Below are 14,374 nucleotides of genomic sequence, written 5' to 3' on the forward strand. Positions count from 1 at the left end.
CTCTGTTGTTTTTCCTGACCGTACTTATATGTGTCGCCTCCCTTCGGAGGTTAGCTTCTTTAAAGCTGAACTTTATGCTATTTTCTATGCTCTCCGTCTCTTGCTCTCTCATTATCATTCCTCCTTTGTGGTTGTAGTTGACTCGTAGTGCCCTCATGGCTCTAGGGTCTTTTAATCCTGTCCATCCGGTGGTCATCGAGATTCAACATTGGCTGTTTCTTATTTCTAGTAAATTTAAATCAGTAGAGTTTTGCTGGGTTCCCAGCTATGTTGGTATTTCTTTCAATGAGCGTGCAGATGCTACCGCTAAGGAAGCTATCCGTCCTTGTCCCATATCCCGTAAAGGTATTCCTTATTCTGACTTTTATCCTGTTATTTATTCTTCCATTCTTGCTCGTTGGCAGGGTTGTTGGTCCTCTGTGGTTGGCAACAAGCTTCGTACTCTCAAACGTAGTGTGTACCTGTGGCCTTCCTCCTACCACCGTAACCGGCGGTGGGAAACTGCTTTGGCACGGCTGCGGGTTGGCCATACTCGCTTAACCAACGGTCACTTAATGGAGCGCCGCCCTGCTCTTTATTGTCCGAATTGCGTTGTCCCTCGTACAGTTGTGCATATCCTTGTTGAATGTCCTGACTTCCAGGACAAGCGTGTGTCTTGCTTTCCGACCGTCCCTCGCAGTCACTTGTCCCTTGATAGAATTCTAGGTGAATCGGATACTTTTGAAATCGTTCGCCTTATGCGTGTTTGTTCTCGTATTGGTGATATTTAGCGCCCTCTGATTATTTCGCACTTTGATGGTGCTACATAGCCTTCCCGGTTTGGTGCCTTCTTTTGATAATTACCTTGTACTTTTAGTGACATTTTGCCAAGGTTGTTTGTTTCACAGAAGATCCAGAGTGTTGGAGACCAAAGGTTCCTGAGGGGTTTATACCAGATCAGCCCCATTCACAAGGAGAATTCCCTCAACCACCCCTCATCTATGCCGATTCATCTCAGTGAATTAACTCTACAGAAAAGGAGTAGAAATCAGTCGAAAACCCATCAACTCTTACAACCCAGGATGTTCCAGCTCAGGAAATGTACATGGTATCCTCAACCGAGTTGTAGTTGTCAGAGTTCACTACATCTAAGTCCAGGTAACTTATATCTAACTGTTGAAGTGCTCCAGAATGAAATTGGTTGGATCTGTACTATCTGTTTACAAAAGGTAGTGCATTTTAAGTTGTAAGTACTTTACCTTGATGTGCTGGAGTATTGTAACTTGTTCCTTATTAATAAAGTGAACTGTGGTTTTATTGGATTACTACCAGGTTGAGAAAGAAACCAGTTAAGTGGAAACCTATTATATTAGATTTTGTTGTCCAGACTGCCATTTATTTCGGATGTATGTATTGTACTCAAGTCGTATGTGAATCTTGCAAAGTGTGGTGAGTATAATAAGAACAAATGTTGTGATGAGCAGAGAGTGAGAATTTACCTCAGGTATTTAGGTGAACAAAATGAGATAGTGCCCAGGAGAGATAAAGGTGTTTAGAATCCAAGGGAACAGTTATAGTTACACTTAAGTTGGGAGACGGTGTTTCAGAATGTAATGAAGAAAATGTATATTGTATAGTTGCTACAGTGAATTGTTCTTACATGAAGAGTGTAATGTCAACTAATGAACTTTGGATTATTTCCATATTTAGTTATTTAATTCCATTGGAGTTAATGAACTTATTACAGAAGTTAAGATTCAATTTGTTTTTTCTTGCAAGAAGATGTACCTTGCTATATATTATTATATTATTGATTTTTTTACATATTGTGCATGAGTATTGCTAATGTATTTTTGATTGTATTTCAATTGTCATATATCTTCTATAAATTGGTTCAGTGTAATGTTTTCCTTAGGAAGTTCAGTGTCAATAATTATGATTGGATTATGAGTTCTCAGTATTGTACACACCTGCAGTCAAAAACTGAAATCAACCTTCAGTTAATTTCATTTTTCTTTAAGGACGAGGAGGGATTTCTTGAAGCCATATATTTTAATCTAACATTTATCATGATAAACATGTATGTTCATTATTTCTTTCCTCAGTTATTTATAATTAACCATTATATTCATTAGTTTTCCAGTATTTAGGTTTGAATTAAATGTAGCATGCTATAGTGTGTCTGTATGAAATATTTTGCTAATGCTATTGCATATTAGTTCATGTAGGGGGAGACCATGGCGACTCATGGGGGAAAGACCATATTTGGGATGTTCCAATAATGAATGCAGTGTATCAACCAAACATCACTGATTCATCCCAGTAATTTTTTCAGTTTTTGTATGTACATATTTCTTTAATTATACCTTAGCAGTGTTATATGCATATTAGTATAGTTATAATTATGTTCTTAAGTATTACTCTCAAACAGCAGAATATCTAAAGATTTCATGTGGTTCGTAGTTGGTAACCTGTCGACACCATGCCGTGCATGCTCTTACACGCTAGTTGCGTAGGTGAGGCTGGGTGGGGGTGGACATGTTATGAGATAAGTGTTTCGTACCTGTATATTATTTAGTAATATAGCTAATTGCCTGGTTAGACCATTATTTGCTTACCCATCAATTCATTTAAGTTTTAAAATGGTGATCAGTGCTTATATATATAATTATATTGTGATATTTCATTCTGGTGCAACAATATTTCTGGCTGCCTGCATTTCATTTATATGTTTGTATGTTTCTTTGTTACCCCATACTTAAAGTATATTGCTTTGCTGAGTAAGCAGTTCATTTATTTACCCTTGAAATTTGTAGTAGGCTAGACTGCCTCTATATATATTATAATACTTGACCATACCAAGAGGTCAAGCGTCATTACATGTCCACAGGTGTGCCGGGCCCCACTGGTGTGCTGTGAAGGATCCTCTGGTGTGCCTGGCCCCACTGGTGTGCTGTGAATGATCCACAGGTGTGCCTGGCCCCACTGGTATGCTGTGAAGGGTCCTCTGGTGTGCCTGGCCCCACTGGTATGCTGTGAAGGGTCCTCTGGTGTGCCAGGCACAATGGTACCCCTGGATACCCCACACTGATACCCCACTTCCATAATATTCCACAGATAAATGAATGCATTGAAAAAATTTAAATTCGTTTCTTTCTTTATCCGCACTTTCTTTTTAATTTGATTCTGTTACAGCTTAATTTTGGTCTTTTTAGTCCATGTTCCAAGTGTTGAAGAACTCTGCAGGGTAGTGGGTGTTCCAGAACTCTGCAGGGTAGTGGGTGTTCCAGAGCTCTGCAGGGTAGTGGGTGTTCCAGAACTCTGCAGGGTAGTGGGTGTTCCAGAACTCTGCAGGGTAGTGGGTGTTCCAGAGCTCTGCAGGGTAGTGGGTGTTCCAGAACTCTGCAGGGTAGTGGGTGTTCCAGAACTCTGCAGGGTAGTGGGTGTTCCAGAACTCTGCAGGGTAGTGGGTGTTCAGGAGCTCTGCAGGGTAGTGGGTGTTCCAGAACTCTGCAGGGTAGTGGGTGTTCCAGAACTCTGCAGGGTAGTGGGTGTTCCAGAACTCTGCAGGGTAGTGGGTGTTCCAGAACTCTGCAGGGTAGTGGGTGTTCCAGAACTCTGCAGGGTAGTGGGTGTTCAGGAGTTCTGCAGGGTAGTGGGTGTTCCAGAACTCTGCAGGGTAGTGGGTGTTCAGGAGCTCTGCAGGGTAGTGGGTGTTCCAGAACTCTGCAGGGTAGTGGGTGTTCAGGAGCTCTGCAGGGTAGTGGGTGTTCCAGAGCTCTGCAGGGTAGTGGGTGTTCAGGAGCTCTGCAGGGTAGTGGGTGTTCGAGAACTCTGCAGGGTAGTGGGTGTTCCAGAACTCTGCAGGGTAGTGGGTGTTCCAGAACTCTGCAGGGTAGTGGGTGTTCCAGAACTCTGCAGGGTAGTGGGTATTTAGGAGCTCTGCAGGGTAGTGGGTGTTCCAGAACTCTGCAGGGTAGTGGGTGTTCAGGAGCTCTGCAGGGTAGTGGGTGTTCAGGAGCTCTGCAGGGTTGTGGGTGTTCCAGAGCTCTGCAGGGTAGTGGGTGTTCAGGAGCTCTGCAGGGTAGTGGGTTTTCCAGAACTCTGCAGGGTAGTGGGTGTTCCAGAACTCTGCAGGGTAGTGGGTGTTCCAGAACTCTGCAGGGTAGTGGGTGTTCCAGAACTCTGCAGGGTAGTGGGTGTTCCAGAACTCTGCAGGGTAGTGGGTGTTCCAGAACTCTGCAGGGTAGTGGGTGTTCCAGAACTCTGCAGGGTAGTGGGTGTTCCAGAACTCTGCAGGGTAGTGGGTGTTCCAGAACTCTGCAGGGTAGTGGGTGTTCAGGAGCTCTGCAGGGTAGGGGGTGTTCAGGAGCTCTGCAGGGTAGTGGGTGTTCCAGAACTCTGCAGGGTAGTGGATGTTCAGGAGCTCTGCAGGGTAGTGGGTGTTCAAGAACTCTGCAGGGTAGTGGGTGTTCAAGAACTCTGCAGGGTAGTGGGTGCTCAAGAGCTCTGCAGGGTAGTGGGTGTTCAGGAGCTCTACAGGGTAGTGGGTGTTCAAGAACTCTGCAGGGTAGTGGGTGTTCAAGAACTCTGCAGGGTAGTGGGTGCTCAAGAGCTCCAGTTTTGTAGTAAACTGTAACCTGAGCACGTTGTTCCTGATGCTTATAAGTGATTTGCTTCTTGTAATAAACCCTTTGATGGTATGCTGGTATTGTTTTATCATGATGGTGGTCTTCAGAGCATCTATGTTTCCATCCTTGAGTGTTCTTGAACTATTCCACAGTTGTAATCCACTGAAAGCCATTAATAATTTATTGAGGTTATTGAGATTATATTGAGTTGATTTCGGGGCTTAGCGTCTCCGTGGCCCGGTCCTCGACCCGGCCTCCTGTTTGTTACACACCCCCAGGAAGCCGCCCGTAGCAGCTGTCTAACTCTCTGGTACCTATTTACTGCTAGGAGAACAGGGCCATAAGGGTGAAAGAAACTCTGCCCATTTGTTTCCGCCTCCTCCAGGAATCGAACCCAGAACCTCAGTACTACGAATCCGAAGCACTGTCCACTCAACTGTCAGCCCTCCCCCCCCTTCTACTACAGCAATCTTCTTACTTAACATTTTACCAAACAGTAGGTGTGACACCTAATGCTTAGGAAATGTTTACAGTTGATTTATTCCGATTATTAAGCATCATTTGGCCGGCATTAATGACACTGAACTTTCTTTGTTCCTCGTCAATATGTAAATAGCACCCCTAGAATCACCCCCTAGACCGTCTGTTGCCTCTCCTGTGTATAAAGAAACGATGCAACGATGCACATCTAGCAAAGAAACGCTTGAGAAGCCAATTATCTCATTTTTTTTGGTCCTTTAAAATAGGAAAGGTTATGTATAAAAGAGCTGTATTTCATACACACAGTTCACCCAATATTGATAAAAAATACCCTCAAAATAAAGCTTTATTATCAATGGTGTTTTTTCATTTGAAATCTAATGTGTTGAAGTACAGACCCACACACAAGCATTCTGTTACTGTCCAAGTTCTCACAGTAGAAAAGAATTAGCAGTGATTCTAAGACGATTCTTTTCTACATTTCTATATTTCTTATGTCTTTCTACTTGTATCCACCCGGAAGTGAATGCAAGTAAGCTGGCACAAGAGGACATGTTAAACGGAAGGACGAGATAAAGTAAAGCACTTCGCAGTCCCTGTACTCAGTCTCTGTGATGCTGTGGTAAAACACTCGCTCTGCGCTTTCCAAGCACTTTGTACTGGGTTCGTATTCTGGCCGCGGAGGATTGGCCGGGTGCCAATCCTTAACTGTAGCCCCTGTTCACCCAGCAGTGAATGGGTATCTGGTTGAAACTGGTTAGGTTAAAGAATTTGGCTGGTCGTATTCTTGGGAAAATGAGGATTAAGGACCTACCCAAAATGCTATATGTGCTAGTGGTTGTTGAAGAATGTAAGAACTATGAATGTAACAAGAATGAACTCAAGAATGTAAGAAATAAATAAAGAAATAAATAAAAATTGCCCAATCGTCGATGTCTGGGGCAATGAGAGTTGGATAGTGTGCTTTAGTTTTGAGGGTGGAAAATGGACCTAAATATAAGCTGACTGCTGATAATTGGGTGACATTGTTTGATATGCAGTGGATCGCCAATATCTTATCTTAGTTTTCTGGTTTATCACTCAATTATTTCAGTGTTGTTGGTGAGGATATTTGTGGTGAGAGTGATTGTCCGCAGAACTCATGTGTTCTCTGGTGGAGCCTGGTATGACCCAGGTATTTACCTGCTTCATAACTATTCAAATTTTGCATATTTATACATATCTTCACCTTCAATTAATTATGTATTGCAGTTGTACATATTTATGGCTTCATTTCATAGTACTATGTTATATTATTCTCATTCTATTTGCTTGTATAGCAGTTATGCTATTGCATTAAATTTCTGAATTGTATTGTATGGAAGTTGCTTAGTGGAGTGGGGGTACATGTGGTCCTGTGCTGGTCAGGTATTTGTTCAGTTCAGTTTGCGCGGTGCGTCAGTGGTACCAGCTGTATTTACTATTTTGTATCTGCAAACTCCAGCTATTAGCTCTTGGACCCCGCCTTACTAGCCAATTTGATTTTCCTCTATTATGTCTACTACATAGATTTTTCTCTAACGTAAGTACACACACACACACATTCCCAGGACGCACCCTGTAACAGCTGTCCAACTCTCTGGTACCTTTTTACTGCGAGGTGAATAGATGCAGCAGGGTGAAAGAAGCTCTGCTCATTTGTTTTTGCCTCTGCCAGGGATCGTAACAGAGCCCTTAGGACTACGACTCAAAAGCGCTGTCCACTCAGCCACAAGGTCCCATAGAATCCACTCACCCCAAACGGCTTATGTTCATGTCATTGAATTATTCTTATTTTCAGAGTAAGAAGTATAATTACATGAGTAGCTGCTCCAGAATATCTTATGTTTTATATACTTATGATTATAAGTGCATGGTAGTTTATATCTAAGTGTGGAAGTGTGGTTTGTGAGTTATTTTTTACGTGGAGAGTAACGACAGTGTGTTCATGGGAGCTCATGCTGTGAGTCGGAGTGAATCTGCGTCAATTGCAGGCTGGTGTTGTTGAAGCCTGGATGTGCTATTGAAGTTAAGTAATGTTTGTTTATTGCTTGTGTCTAGGTGTTGCTATGAATCTGGTATTCATGTGATTTAATAATAAGTTAAACACACACACACACACACACACACACACACACACACACACACACACACACACACACACACACACACACACACACACACACACACACACACACACACATATATATATATATATATATATATATATGTGTGTGTGTGTGTGTGTGTGTGTTTAACTTATTATATATTAGTATATTTTGGTACCAGTCTTTCTTGTAAACATATATTATTAAATATGACCGAAAAGGTAAGATTAATAATTCTAACACGAATTTTCTCAATATTTCTTATGGTTCTTTTCACTGTCGATGGTAATTGAAAAATCAATTCTCCAAAATTCATTTTTATTTCTAGTCTGACGGACACATGAACGCGTTTCGTAATAACTTATTACATTTTCAAAGACTTTAGTTTACACACACACACAACTATAGCCTGCAAACACTAAACAGAGTTCTACTGTGCTATAATTTAAACGACTTTCATTTTATATGCCTGCATTTGGGTGAGGTGATATGTTACAACAGTTTTGGATGTGGTGAAAACATACTTTCAACACAAGACACAATACGAAACAATGGGTATAATATTTTGTAAGTTAAAGGGATGAATGGAAGTAACTGGAGAGGGCCTATTGGCCCATATTTCTTGATGCTTCTATATTGGTGCGGAGTCTTGAAGTGAGTAGTTCATGGGAGTACCCACTTCCCCATGAGTTCATGGGGACCATTCAGGCTTGTTTGCATTTGTGTTCCTCACGTGCGCCCCAAAGAATGAGGTAATTTGATAAAATACCATGCCCAAGATTACCAACCGAGTGCCGGCGGAGGGAATGAAATAGCCTCGGCTACCATCCTCTTTTGTCCGGTCGTTTTGGTCGAGTTGGTCGAGCGGTTAAGGGATCCTGTACGCCAGCAGAGTGCTCCAGGCAGTATGGGTTCGAGTCACTTCTGGGGTGTGAGTTCTCAGTTATATATGTATATATATATATATAAATATATATATATATATATATATATATATATATATATATATATATATATATATTTATATATATATATATATATATATATATATATATATATATACATATATATATATATATATATATATATATATTGTGACGGTGTTCCCCCCCCCCCCCCCCTTATATTTCTCCCACGCCTGCAGTAAGAGTCATGTCCACTTTACCCAAGCGTTCTCTACGTCGCAGGCATCAATTTGATATATGTGGGAGAGTGGAGTGTGCTCGGAGAGCCGAGAAATTTGTGAAACAATAATATTTTGGCCTGTGGTTTAGGCCCTTTAGGAAGCCAAGATGGCGCTGGCTCTCCTGTTTCCCCGCCAAAATTGTGTGACGTCAGTGACACCGGATTGGTCACTGACAGCAATGTGGCACCGGGAGCCAATGAAAACCTCCCGTGGCGAATGTGACATCACGAAGGAAGGGGGGTCCGGGCAGCGCGCCGCGTTGGCGCCATCAGTCAGACACGACACGTCAAGGAGGTTGGACGTGCGACGATTGGTCCTGTCAGTTTGACAGTTGTTTCCCGCTCCCGTGGATTTTACGCGTCACCTGAAGTCTGCCAGTACTCTGTGAGGTCTTCCTTAGTTCATGTGTTGAACCAGAGAGGGAATCGACGGTTATTGAGCAACAAGTGCTCCAGGACAGGTACTGTGCAAGAAGAAGTGAAGTCTGTGCAGTGACATAGGCGACGTCTGAGGCAGTTCACCCATTCGTGATGGCATAGTGGCTGACCAGAGCCACTGGGTAGCAGAGGAAGAAGAGGACTAGTTGGGAATCCAGACGACTGCAGCCGAGAAGTAGGCGGGCAGCCGTAACTGGGAGAAGTCGACGGCCAGGAGACCGACTCCAACCCTACAAGAAGTCGAGGAGGAGCACGGACCTGCTGGGAAGAAGGCACGGAGACGACGTGCTAACGGTGGGACAGCGAGTGGGTTCCTGGAGGACACGGCAACGTGTGTGTGGGGGCGTTCCCGACACGAGGCAGGAGCCAGGACCAGGAGCTACAACTCAACTCTCATCGGAGGATAGGTGGAAGTAGGTGGTTCTAGTTTCCCTCCCAATTCCCCTTTAGTCAGCTATATTATTCAGCTATATTATCTAGCCTGAGGATTTTGTATGTCGTGAGCAAGTCTCACCTATGTCACAGTAAGGCACCAGTGTGCAGAATAGTACTATCAAGAGTACTCACGATACTTATATATATTATTATTGGTGTGTACAGGCACCCAGATTAAGTGATGAATTTACTGTGTTTTGTATATCTTGCATGAGACTTTAACGTGAACATATAGTGAGAAATTATATATAATATTATGCCAGTATTTGGAAGTTAGGCTATGTGCCCAGTAACTATTTATTTACCATTTATTGATGTCTGATTTATCCATATTATATATGTCTATGTTCGTGCATTGAATAGTCATTTGTGAGTGCAGTGATTTATTGTGTTATCGCCCACGAAAGGAAATACTAAGAACTCCAGTGTTAAACACTCCATAAGTTACCATTGAATGAAGGGCAGTGTGAAATATTATTACAGTGAATTATTGTCGCATTTATTATAGAAACGATTGTTTGAGCCCAAGTACAGTGTAGCGAAGTAATACGTGCTATTGTTGCAAATATCGAGTGTGCGAACTCCTGGTGATCTTTGAGAACTTAAAGAAACAGCGCGCGTGCCGCTAGAGAAACAAGCAATAAACTTTCGCGCGGAAGGGGGGCGCCAAGCTGATTGTGACATTGACGAGAGGGGGAGTGTTGCCACCGTAGCGAGTGCGTAATATACGTGGGAACGACCGACTCCTGCCTGGATCAGCTGATTTATTTATTGATATGACCTTGTGACATCTTTTATGAATTTTAAGTAAAATACAAAATACTTTTGTGTTTATATCATCCCCTCCATTTATCTTGTGGCTATATTATACTGGAAAGCAAAGAGTGATACAAGTAAGTACCTGTCTGATATCCTGATCTATTGAGTGTGACCTTGCCAAGGATACCACAATTCAACCAGTCCACTGACGTGTTACTGGACACCGAAAACACCAGTTGGCGACCTTGTGGTTAATAGTAAAGCCCTATTGTTGGGGCGGGCACATAACAGTTAAGTGAACGAGTTGTGTTCCCACTCCTTCTCAATCCGAGGCCGGTTGGGATTGACTGGGATACTCTCCTGGCGTGCAGTGGCGCCGTGAGGATAGAGTGAAGACCCGCAGGGCTACGGTGAGTGACCTTGAACATATCTGTTGCTCACCCAGAGTAAGAATAAGAGTAAGATAAGTGTAAACCCCCAACATTGGCGACCTCGCCAGGATCACGATCGAAATAAAGGTTGCAGTGGTGGTAGTTGGCAGTGGTATTAGAGATCAGGTGCAGGTTATCACTCATAGCACAAGATGGAGGATGATAAAGTAACAAGGTTTATTGACACTAGAGATGAACAGGTGCTGGAGGAGTGCACCAAGGCACAGTTACAGGCAATAGCAGACCATTTTGGAATAAAGCTGAGATCTGCCAGAGTGGGAGAAAGGAGACTGGAGATAATGGCACAGCTCAGGGCACGAGACGAAGCTTTGGTGGAGGAACGGCCCCAAACACCTGCCAGTGTGGGAGAACACCTGAGCATTGGTGGAAGCAGCAGGGGATCCAGCGGCAGCAGGCACAGCGTTAAGCTGGAAATAATGAAGTTGCAGCTGGAAGCACAACTGAAGCGTGAGGAACGAGAAGCACAGCAGCGCAAAGAAGAGCGAGAAGCAGAAGCACAGCTGAGGCGTGAGGAGCGAGAAGCACAGTTGAAGCGTGAGGAGCGAGAAGCACAGCTGCGCAGGGAAGAACAAGAGCGAGAAGCACAGCTATGCAGGGAAGAACACGAGCGAGAAGCTAGGATGAGACAACAGGAAATAGAAGCCAACAAAGAGGTGGAGCTGAAGCGAGCTGAACTAGGACCAAGTGCACCTGCTCCGCCGCAACAGGAAGACCGACGAGTGAGGGAACGAGATCTGCCGGTCTTTGTACCTAATGAAGCCGAAAGTTTCTTCGACCACTTCGAAAGGGTTGCAGCTTTGAAGAGGTGGCCGAGGGCGGAGTGGGCGGAGCTGGTTCAAGGGAGGCTCACAGGTGAAGCTCGTGAAGCCTACACTATGCTCGACTTCCAAGAATGCACCAACTACGATGCGGTAAAACGAGCTGTGCTCCATTCCTTCAAGCTCACGCCGGAATGTTACAGGAAGAGGTTCAGGGAATGTACCCGTTCACCAGGAAAGTCTTATGCGGAGACGGCGAGGGACATGGAGAGAAAGTTCCTTAAGTGGCTGGACTCTGAAGGAGCGAGGTCGGTTGAAGAGGTCAAGGAGCTAATGGTCATGGAAAAGTTTATGTCCGTGCTCTCTCCTGAGATCAGGGTGAGGGTAAAGGAGGCGGACATAAAAGATCTGAGGGCCGCAGCCGACAGAGCCGACATGCTAGAAGAAGCATTACGCCCACGCCGAGAAGGACAGCACCGACCACCCGCATACTCCGGAAGCAGTAGGAATTATAGAAGGACGGATAGATGGAGGACGGGAGCGAGTTTCCCCAAGTCCCACCACTCGAGTTGGGACAACCGAGGATCAAAAGGTGCTGCAGAGCCGATAAAGAAGAACCAAGCGGAGAGCTCAGGAGCTGTGGCTGCGACAAAGGAGTCGACAAATGGTGCGAGAAAGACACAGGGAGCGACGGCCTCTGGAGGCAGTGCTAAGGTGAGCGGTGGCGGATGGTCTCCGACGAGGGTCTGCTGCTACAACTGCGGAGTTTTCGGACACGTCACGCGGGAATGCAGACGCCCTAAGCAGCGGGGGCACGTTGCTTTAGTGAGGTTCGAGGACCAGATGGCCGAGAGAGTGCGGGATGAACCCGTGCTGAGTGGGGAGAAGAAAGTTCACCCATTCGTGTGTCAGGGAACCGTAAGGATGGGGAACGCAGACCCCATCCCAGTGAAAATATTAAGAGACACTGGGGCCGATTTTACCCTGGTGAGTGAAACCCTGTTCCCCGAGGGTTACGAGAGTACCAGTGTGGGGGTGTCAAGTGTGACCACTGTGGGAGGCCCAGTGAGGATGCCCCTACACCAGGTAACTTTGAGTTCTGATTATGGCTGCCAGACCCTTGTGGTGGGAGTCTGTACATCAATGCCCAAGATGGAGGCACAGGTCATCTTGGGAAACGACGCATGTGGAGGGTATGTCCTTCCGAATCTCGTGAAAGGCGAAGAGTGCCTAGAACAATACAAGGAGACGGGCGGAGAGTTAAACGCCTGTGGGGACGAGAAGGGAATCGCCCCGGTGGCGTTCCCAGTTTGTGCTGTGATGCCGAGACAGCGCGAAGAACAAGGAGGTTGTGGATCTGATAGGGCTGAGGAGACGTCCGACAGCCTGGGAATAGATCACCTCTTCATAGGACCCGGAGAACGAGCGGAGGGCGAAGGTAGCCCGAATGGTGAGTTGCAGGTGACCCTCACCAGTTCTCTAGGGGTAGACCGCACTCATCTTGGAGAGTTACAGCAGATGGAGTTCCCCGAATTGATTAGTGAGGCCAAAGGAGGACGTGTTGGTCCTGAGAAGGCTACTCATTTTTACCTTCAAGACGGCATGCTGATGAGACAGTGGAGACCTGTGAGGATGGAGGCCGGAGAAGAGTCTCTAAGTACGAGGCACCAGGTAGTGTTGCCGGCCCAGTGCAGAGCGGCCGTGTTGGACCTATCGCACTCTGTGGACTCTGCAGGTCACCTGGGGGTGACCAAGACGCTGCGAAGGATCAGGGAGTACTTTTACTGGCCAGGTATGGACGCCGAGGTGAGGTGCTATTGTAAGACGTGCTTACCGTGCCAGAGGGCAGGGAAGAGCCAATCCGCGATACCGAAGGCCCCATTGATCCCTGTTCCAGCGTTTGGTCCTGCATTCGAGCGTCTGTTAGTTGACGGGGTGGGTCCGTTGCCAAGAACGAAGAGAGGGAATACCTACCTGATGACGATAATGTGTGCGTCCACCAGATTTCCAGAAGCCGTCCCGATGCAACGTTTGACGTCGAAAGGAGTAGCCGGCCAACTACAACGATTTTTCTCTTGGGTGGGGATGCCCAGAGAGATTCAGACAGACTGCGGAAGTATATTTCAGTCTAAGTGGTTCCGACAGACGGTGACAGGATGGGGAGTGACTCAGATTCGGTCGTCGCCCTACCGACCTCAGTCGCAGGGGGCGATCGAAAGATTTCATTCCACCTTGAAGACCGTTCTGAGAGTATTCTGCGCAGAACAAGGGGCTGAGTGGGATGAGGCTGTATACCCCGCATTATTTGCCATACGTAACGCGGTGGTAGAATCATTAGGATTCTCACCTTTCCAGCTAGTGTATGGACACGAGGTGCGAAGTCCTCTGTCCATGCTGAGGGAACAATGGACACCGGGAGCGACCGTGGGAACGGTGAATGAATATGTCCAGAAGTTCAAAGAACGTCTCACTCTAGCGAAGGAACTAGCTGGGAAACACCTGAAGGAGGCGCAGCGTAAGATGTCGGAGTGGTACGACAAGAGAGCTATGCAGAGGGATTTCCGGGTCGGGTCCCAGGTGATGGTTTTGCTGCCAGGTAAAGGTAGGGTGACCGAGTTGCGGTTCGAGGGACCATACCAGGTGCTACGGCGGTTGGGTCCTGTGTCATATGAAATTGGGAAGCCGGATAGACCCCGCAAGAAACAGGTGTGTCACGTGGACAGCCTGAAACCTTTCTTCCCTGTGGAAGGAGGAGCCGCCAGGCAGGACGGAACGGTGTCCCGAGATCCCCAGCAGAAGACATTTCTGTGTGTGCAGGTGGACCAAGAACTCCCGGAGGTGGAAGGAAAGTGGTCCAGGGCGGATGGCACCCGTCTCACCAACACTGAGAGTCTGGCGAAGATCAAGGACAAGCTACTACATCTGGAAGGGCAACAGAGCGCGGACCTGACGAGCCTACTGAGGGAGTATGCCTCCCTCTTTACCGACGTGCCCCGACGACACAAGAGTGTGACGCACAAGGTAGAGGTGAGGGACGCCAGGCCCGTCAAGCAGAGCGCGTATAGGGTGAGCCCGGAGAAGCGAGAGCTGATGAGAAAGGAGGTGGAGTATCTCCTTGAGAACGACCTTGC

General features: G+C 46.0%; 1 protein-coding gene across 2 annotated transcripts in view; it reads right to left on the reverse strand.

The window, feature by feature from the left end:
- Positions 1-14,374, reverse strand: part of LOC138349749 (extended synaptotagmin-3-like) — a 493,790-nt gene that overhangs the window by 450,480 nt on the left and 28,936 nt on the right. The gene's annotated exons all lie outside the window — the stretch shown is intronic.

Source organism: Procambarus clarkii, chromosome 45, assembly GCF_040958095.1.
Source record: "Procambarus clarkii isolate CNS0578487 chromosome 45, FALCON_Pclarkii_2.0, whole genome shotgun sequence".
NCBI lineage: Eukaryota > Metazoa > Arthropoda > Malacostraca > Decapoda > Cambaridae > Procambarus > Procambarus clarkii.